The sequence below is a fragment of the Oncorhynchus masou genome, chromosome 31, assembly GCF_036934945.1.
Source record: "Oncorhynchus masou masou isolate Uvic2021 chromosome 31, UVic_Omas_1.1, whole genome shotgun sequence".
Lineage (NCBI taxonomy): Eukaryota > Metazoa > Chordata > Actinopteri > Salmoniformes > Salmonidae > Oncorhynchus > Oncorhynchus masou.
In genome coordinates this window covers 21,007,324-21,016,636 of record NC_088242.1, presented here as the reverse complement: position 1 = coordinate 21,016,636, position 9,313 = coordinate 21,007,324, and positions in this window count along the sequence as shown.

Here is a 9,313-nt window from a genome sequence, read left to right as displayed (position 1 = left end):
GATGGTAGTAGGCGTGGCCAATGGCATGGTTTTAGAAGCCCTCTAGTCCGCAGAGACAACATTTAGCTGTTTTAAAGCAATTTCCTGAAATTCTACACATTTTGCATGGGGAGGATAATATTTTACAGTTTTAAATCTAGTTTCCTGCAATTCTACATATATTATCATGGTGCTGAGAGAGAAACTACAGTTTCAAAACTAATTTCCTGCAATTCTACACATTTTCCCATGGCATATTTATTTATTTTACCTTTATTTAACCAGGCAAGTCAGTTAAGAACACATTCTTATTTTCAATGACGGCCTGGGAACAGTGGGTTAACTGCCTGTTCAGGGGCAGAACGACAGATTTGTACCTTGTCAGCTCGGGGGTTTGAACTTGCAACCTTCCGGTTACTAGTCCAACGCTCTAACCACTAGGCTACCCTGCCGCCCCTGACATTATGTCATGTTCTTATGCTATTTACATTTTTTGTCATTGTGCATACTCCTTTGCTTCGCTTCCCCTCCTCAGCTTTTTAACTTTTTCTTCTGGAACAGAGGCTTGTGTGGGGTGCTCCACAAGACCTAAGCTTTTTAGTGTTCTAACTTCAATGAGCCCTTTGCATGGTTCGGACCAATGAGATACACTTTTTTTATTTCAGCATAGAGAGAAAATAACATCAATATTTGTAAGTCGCTCTGGATAAGAGCGTCTGCTAAATGACTTAAATGTAAATGTAAATATTTAATAAAAGGAAAAGGGAAGTTATGCCTTCAAACATTTTTTTAAACATGTTTAATAGTATATCATTACATAGACAAATCATTACCCATGTGACTGAGTTGACAGCCTATTAGTAATAATGCATATATGGGCTTAATAAAGATGTTTAACAACAATCAAGTATTTTTCTGTTCCTAGTACGACCCCTTTCATTGAGTTGTATCTATTTAGACCCCTTTCATTGAGTTGTATTTATGATAGTAAGTACTATTCTGGTAAGTACGACCTAACTGTTAGTTGTTAAGTAACACACACACACACACACACACACACACACACACACACACACACACACACACACACACACACACACACACACACACACACACACACACACACACACACACGCAGCTGCTGCTGTTATATCCTGTGAACTCTGCCCCTCTCATCTATTTTCTCTCCTCCCCAGTTAGAACAACAGTGAGACTGACTAACAGAGGCAGCAGCACTGGAGAGCCATGCAGGCAAAGGTAACACAACACACAGTTTCAGCTGTTACAGTATATACTGCAACCTCTGTCCCTCTCATGTCTCCCCTTTCCTAACTAGTTAAAACTCAGCCACGCACACACACACACACACACACACACACACACACACACACACACACACACACACACACACACACACACACACACACACACACACACACACACACACACACACAAACAGTTTCTGCTGTTATATCCAGTGAACTCTTCCCCTCTCATCTCTCTCCTGTCCTCCCCAGTTAAGATAGGGCCTATGAACAACAGTGAGACTGACTACCAAAGAAGGCAGCACTGGACAGCTATTCAGGCGAAGGTAACACCACACACAGTTTCAGCCTCTTATTTCTCCCTTTAAAACGGAGCCTACAACACACGCATAAACAGATGTTTTTGGTGTACCAGCCATATTAAAACCAACTATCACCAAGTTTTGTCACGTCTGCTCCCGCTCCCCCTCTCTGGCGCTCGAGGTCGCCTGGCTGCTTATCATTACGCACACCTGTCACCATCGTTACATGCATCAGCGCTTCATTGGACTCACCTGGACTCGTCACATTATTAATTACTTCCCCTATATCTGTCACTTACTCAGTTTCTTTCCCAAGTCAGCATTAATGTCGTTATGTGTCCCTTGTCCAGACGCTGTTCGTATTTTGTTTTGTGTCTGTTTATTCCTTAAATATTCACTCCCTTTAATTGCTTCTTGTCTCCCAGCGTCTGTCATTACAAGTTTACCATTGCAGACATCCGGTTCCCTTCACACCAATACACATACGCAGTTAATGTGATGTGACCACTCTCACTCTTGTTACAAAATATGATTTTACCATATTTATTTAATTTCATTTTTTTTATCTCCTAGGAATCCTCTTTTATGCAGTGCTGGTGAAATGGCCAATCAAACATGTCAGCCATTGCTTCATTGGATAACAACATTTCCATGTAATCTTATATCTTGTGCAATCTGTCCATATTTTTGAAAGAATGTGGATTGTTCTACATGAAATTCTCTGAAGGATGAGGAAGGAATCTAGCAGGTTGTGCTACAGGAAAATGGCCCTTGAATATGGAATATCCTACAGGATATAAATTCTGCAGGATTCCTGCAGGATTGTTTTCCTACAGGACCCTGCAGGAATTGTCCTACAGGAAAGTTGCCCCGGAAATCTTGTTGAGATATCCTGCAGTTCTTCCTAGTTCCTATACGGACACAACAGACCGCAAAGAAGGGAAAGGGAAAGGGGGGATACTTAGGCTTCCCCATGGTGTAAACAGTCTTTAGACATAGTTTCAGGTTTTTATTTTGAAAAATGAGTGAGAAAGATCACATCGCATCATTGTATGGCTGGGTGCCATCAGTGTTTTACATGCGCAACAGCTTGGAGCAGACATTTTCTCTCTTTCTCCTATTGAAGAAACTACAGTCCCGGTTGAAATATTATCGATTATATATTGTAAAAACAACCTGAGGGTTGATTATAAAAAATGTTTGACATGTTTCTACGAACTTTACGGATACTATTTGGAATTTTCGTCTGCCTGGTCGTGACTGCTCGAGCCTGTGGATTTCTGAACATAACGCGCCAACCATATAGAGGTATTTTGGATATAAAAATAATCTTTATGGAAAAAAGGAACATTTATTGTGTAACTGGGAGTCTCGTGAGTGCAAACATCCGAAGATCATCAAAGGTAAGCGATTCATTTGATTGCTTTTCTGACTTTCGTGACCAATCTACTTGGCTGCTAGCTGTTTGTAATGTTTTGTTTACTGAGAGAGATGTCCTTACATAAACGCTTGGTATGCTTTCGCCGAAAAGCTTTTTTGAAATCTGACACACCAGGTGGATTAACAACAAGCTAAGCTGTGTTTTGCTATATTGCACTTGTGATTTAATGAAAATTAAATATTTTTAGTAATTGAATTTTAATTTGGCGCTCTGCAATTCAGAGGATGTTGACGAAAATGATCCCGCTAATTGGATGGGTGCATCAAGAAGTTTTAACAATCTTATAACCCCTCAGGGTGGATGTCAGTGACAGAAACTATACCACAAAAGTGTATTTTGAACTCTCAAATATCTGGGCACAGCAGCTTCAGAGTAGGTGACTAGAGCGACTACCATACTCATGGGAAACAAGATTCTGGACGAGCCCCCCATTTTGTTACATTCCCCAGCAAGAGAACCAAAAATTGTCACTCAAACCATAAGGGGTTTTAGGAGGTGTTCTGAAAGACACTCATGGGGTGTCCAATGAAAGTAGACCACATCTGGGAACTAAAAGACACCCACCATGAGCGCCCACTAAATTTGCCCAAAAAGAGGCAAACAGAAAAACCCACACAAGACGGGAAGCAAATCAAAAAGTGGAACAAAACAAAAGCAGTGAAGATCTGATAAAGGATTTTTTTTATCCAACAGGGAGCGCCAACTAAAGGTGTTAACCCTCCCCATCTCTTAAGAGAACTGGAGCAATGGGCCAGCCCAGGTGAAATACCTTCTCACTAACGAGATGACAAACCAACACATACTGATTAATGAGGTGACACCAATCCATGTGCCCCACATGCTAACGTGCTAATTTCCAACCTCGAAATATAAATGGAAAACCAAACCCTGTAACATTATCTTACCTGATAATGACACACATAGCAAGCACATTCCCCACCAGACCAAGCACACACACGATAGAGTGAAGAGTCATGAGTATAATCGTGATGATCACTGGTGTCTTTGGCCGGGTTCGCTGAGATTCTGACAAAAAACACTATTGTTCATCATGGGTACATTTGAGAAATTTGAGAAATTGGTATGGTTACAGAAGACAGGTTACTTAAATGACACCGGCTGCCATTTTACGGGCTCCTAACCAATTGTGCTATTTAGTTTTTTTCCGCATTATTTGTAACTTATTTTGTACATAGTGTTGATGCTACTATCTCTTATGACCAAAAGGAGCTTCTGGATATCAGAACAGTGATTACTCACCTTGAAGTGGACAAAGTTTTTTTTAATGAGTCTGATTCGAAGGTCATAATGCTGCTCCCAGACAAGGCCCAAATCTCTGTCATTCGCATGAAGAAAAGATGGAAATACAGTGGTCGCAGATCAGTGTGTCTTGTGATAATTCATCTGTGAGTGAGTAACGCGCCTCTACCATCTGTTCTATTGGGCAATGTGCAATATCTGGAGAATAAACTGGATGAGCTCCGTTCGAGACTATCCTACCAACAGGACATAAAAAATGTAATATCTTCTGTTGACTAAATGACGACACGGATAATATACAGTTGGCGGGGTTTTCCGTGCATCAGCAGGACAGAACAGCTACATCCGGTAAGACGAGGGGTGGGGGTATGTGTCTATTTGTCACTAACAGCTTGTGCGTGATGTTTAATATTAAGGTAGACTCAAGGTATTGCTCGCCTGAGGTAGAGTACCTCATGATAAGCTGTAGACCACACTATATATGAAGAGACTTTTTCTCTATAATTTTCATAGCTGTCGATTTACCACCACAAACGGACGCTGGCACTAAGAACGCAAACAAGAAAATGCTCATCCAGAAGCGGCGCTACTAATGGCCGGGTACTTTAATGCAGGCAAACTTAAATCAATTTTACCTCATTTCTACCAGCATTTCACATGTGCAACTATAGGGGAAAAAAACTCTAGATCACCTTTAATCCACACACAGTGACGTATCAAATCTCTCCCTCGCCCTCCATATGGCAAATCTGACCATAATTCTATCCTCCTGATTCCTGCTTACAAGTAAAAACTAAAGCAGGAAGTACCGGTGACTCGCTCAATAGGGAAGGGGTCAGATTAATTGGATTCTACGCTAAAGGACTGTTTTGCTAGCACAGACTGGAAAATGTTCTGGGATGCATCCAATGTCATTGAGGAGTATACCACCTCAGTCACCGGCTTGATCAATAAGTGCATCGATGACATCGTCCACACAGTGACCGTACGTACAGTACCAGTCAAAAGTTTGTTATCACCTACTCATTCCAGGGTTTTTCTATATTCTCAATATGTTCTACATTGTATAATAATAATGAAGACATCAAACTATGAAATAACATATGGAATCATGTAGTAACCAAAAAAGTGTTGAACAAATCAAAATATATAGCCACCCTTTGCCTTGATGACAGCTTTGCACAGTCTTGACATTCTCTCAACCAATTTTATGAGGTAGTCACCTGGAATGCATTTCAATGAACAGGCGTGCCTTGTTAAAAGTTAATTTGTGGAATTTCTTTCCTTCTTAATGCGTTTCAGCCAATCAGTTGTGTAAAAGAAGATAGCCCTATTTGGTAAAATACCAAGTCCATGTTATGAAAAGAACAGCTCAAATAATCAAAGAGAAATGACAGTACATCATTACTTTAAGACATGAAGGTCAGTCAATTTGGAAAATGTCAATAACTTTTAAAGTTTCTTCAAGTGCAGTCACAAAAACCATCAAGCGCTATATGATGAAACTGGCTTTCATGAGGACCGCCACAGGAAAGGTGGACCCAGAGTTACCTCTGCTGCAGAGGATAAATTCATTAGAGTTAACAGCCTCAGATTACAACTCAAATAAATACTTCACAGAGTTCAAGTAACAGACACATCTCAAAATGAACTGCTCAGAGGAGACAGCGTAAATCAGGCCTCCATGGTTGAATTGCTGCAAAGAAACCACTACTAAAGGACACCAGTAATGAGAAGAGACTTGCTTGAGCCAAGAAACATGAGCAATGGACATTAGACCAGTGGAAATCTGTCCTTTGGTATGATGAGTCCAAATTTGATATTTTTGGTTCCAACCACAGTGTCTTTGTGAGAAGCAGAGTAGGTGAACTGTTGATCTCCGCATGTGTGGTTCCCAACTTGAAGCATGGAGGAGGTGTGGGCACACTTTACAGGTGACATTGTCAGTGCTTTATTTAGAATTAAAGGCACACTTAACCAGCATGGCTACCACAGCATTCTGCAGCGATACACCATCCCATCTGGTTGGGCATAGTGGGACTATCATTTGCTTTCAACAGGACAATGACCCAACAACCTCCAAGCTGTGTAAGGGCAATTTTACCAAGAAAGGGAGTTATGGAGTGCTGCAACCAAATTGAGATGGTTTGGGATGAGTCGGACTGCAGAGTGAAGGAAAAGCAACCAACAAGTGCTCAGCATATGTAGGAACTCCTTCAAGACTGTTGGAAAATCGTTCCAGGTGAAGCTGGTTGAGAAAATTCCAAGAGTGTGCAAAGCTGTCATCAAAGTAAAGAGTGGCTATTTGAAGAATCTCAAATATAAAATATATTTTCATTTGTTTAAAACTTCTTCAGGATCGGTGTCCCTTCCACGGGACGGTTGAGCTAACGTAGGCTAATGTGATTAGCATAAGGTTGTAAGTAACAAGAACATTTCCCAGGACGTAGACATGATATTGGCAGAAAGCTTAAATTCTTGTAAATCTAAACTGCACTGTCCAATTTACAGTAGCTATTACAGTGAAATGATATCATGCTTTTGTTTGAGGAGAGTGCGCAGTTTTGAACATGAAAAGTTATTAATAAACAAATGAAGCACATTTGGGCAGCCTTGATACGACATTTTTAACAGAAATACAATGTTTCATTGGATCAGTCTAAAACTTTGTACGTACACTGATGCCATCTAGTGGCCAAAATCTCCACTGCAGCTGGGCTGGAATAATACATTATGGCCTTTCACTTACATTTCAAAGATGACGGTAATTTTTTTTACAAAAGAACGGTTGTTTTTTTTCTTTGTATTATCTATTACCAGATCTATTGTGTTATATTCTCCTACAATCCTTTCACATTTCCACAAACTTCAAAGTGTTTCCTTTCAAATGGTACCAATAACATGCAGATGCTTACTTCAGGGCCTGAGTTACAGACGGTTAGATTTGGGTATGTCATTTTAGGTGAAAATTGAAAAAAAGGGGCAGATCCTTAACACTTTGGTTACGACATGATTCCATATGTGTTATTTCATAGTTTTGATGTCTTCACTGTTATTCTACAATAAAGAAAAACCCTTGAATAAGTAGGTGTTCTAAAACTTTTGACCGCTCGTGTTTATATACAGTACCAGTCAAAAGTTTGGACACACCTTGTCACGGCTTTCTTCCTGTGAAGGAGAGGCGGACCAAAACGCAGCGTGGTAAGTGTCCATGGTTTTCATAGGAAAACTCAACATGAACACAACTACAAAACAAGAAACGTGAAAACCCGAAAACAGTCCCGTGTGGCACAAACACTGACACAGGAAACATTCACCCACAAAATACCCAAATAATATGGCTGCCTAAATATGGCTCCCAATCAGAGACAACGATAAACACCTGCCTCTGATTGAGAACCAATCCAGGCAACCATAGACTTACCTAGACACCTAAAAGAACACAACCCCATAATCTACAAAAAAACCTAAATCTACAAAAATAATACAATGTAATATTATTAATCTACAATTTATGTTCTTAACCCTGGGTAATATTGGCCTGGGAGACGCTCAGGGATATTGGTATTCACAGTACTTCACATGTTTAAAAAAAATGTTTTAAACATAAATGCACTGTCATTTAAGCATTTAAACGGCATAGTTTTTCTCTGCCTCATAGAAACATTTGTAGAATTGCAGGATATTAGCTGTAGATCTGCAACAACAAAAAATATCTCTGCCGCGTCAAATCAAATCAAATCAATTTTTATTTGTCACATACACATGGTTAGCAGATGTTAATGCGAGTGTAGCGAAATGCTTGTGCTTCTAGTTCTGACAATGCAGTAATAATCAACGAGTAATCTAGCTAACAAACCCCCGAACTGGCAAGGTACAAATCTGTCGTTCTGCCCCTGAACAGGCAGGTAACCCACTGTTCCTAGGCCGTCATTGAAAATAAGAATTTGTTCTTAACTGACTTGCCTGGTTAAATAAAGGTAAAAATAAAAAATAAAAAATACACACAAGTGTAAAGGGATAAAGAATATGTATGTAAAGATATATGAATGAGTGATGGTACAGAGTGGCATAGGCAAGATGCAGTAGATGGTATTGAGTACAGTATATACGTATACATATGAGATAAATAATGTAGGGTATTTAAACATTATATTAACTAGCATTGTTTAAAGTGGCTAGTGATATATTTTACATCAATTCCCATCAATTCCCATTACTAAAGTGGCTGGAGTTGAGTCAGTGTGTTGGCAGCAGCCACTCAATGTTAGTGGTGGCTGTTTAACAGTCTGATGGCCTTGAGAAAGAAGCTGTTTTTCAGTCTCTCGGTCCCAGCTTTGATGCACCTGCATTGACCTCGCCTTCTGGATATTAGCGGGGTGAACAGGCAGTGGCTCGGGTGGTTGTTGTCCTTGATGATCTTTATGGCCTTCCTGTGACATCGGGTGGTGTAGGTGTCCTGGAGGGCAGGTAGTTTGCCCCCGGTGATGCGTTGTGCAGACCTCACTACCCTCTGGAGAGCCTTACGGTTGTGGGCGGAGCAGTTGCCGTACCAGGCGGTGATACAGCCCGACAGGATGCTCTCGATTGTGCATCTGTAGAAGTTTGTGAGTGCTTTTGGTGACAAGCCGAATTTCTTCAGCCTCCTGAGGTTGAAGAGGCGCTGCTGTACCTTCTTCACAATGTTGTCTGTGTGGGTGGACCAATTCAGTTTGTCTGTGATGTGTACGCCGAGAAACTTAAAACTTACTACCCTCTCCACTACTGTTCCATCGATGTGGATAGGGGGGTGTTCCCTCTGCTGTTTCCTGAAGTCCACAATCATCTCCTTAGTTTTGTTGACATTGAGTGTGAGGTGATTTTCCTGACACCACACTCCGAGGGCCCTCACCTCCTCCCTGTAGGCCGTCTCGTCGTTGTTGGTAATCAAGCCTACCACTGTTGTGTCGTCCGCAAACTTGATGATTGAGTTGGAGGCGTGCGTGGCTATGCAGTCGTGGGTGAATAAGGGGGTACAGGAGAGGGCTCAGAACGCACCCTTGTGGGGCCCCAGTGTTGAGGATCAG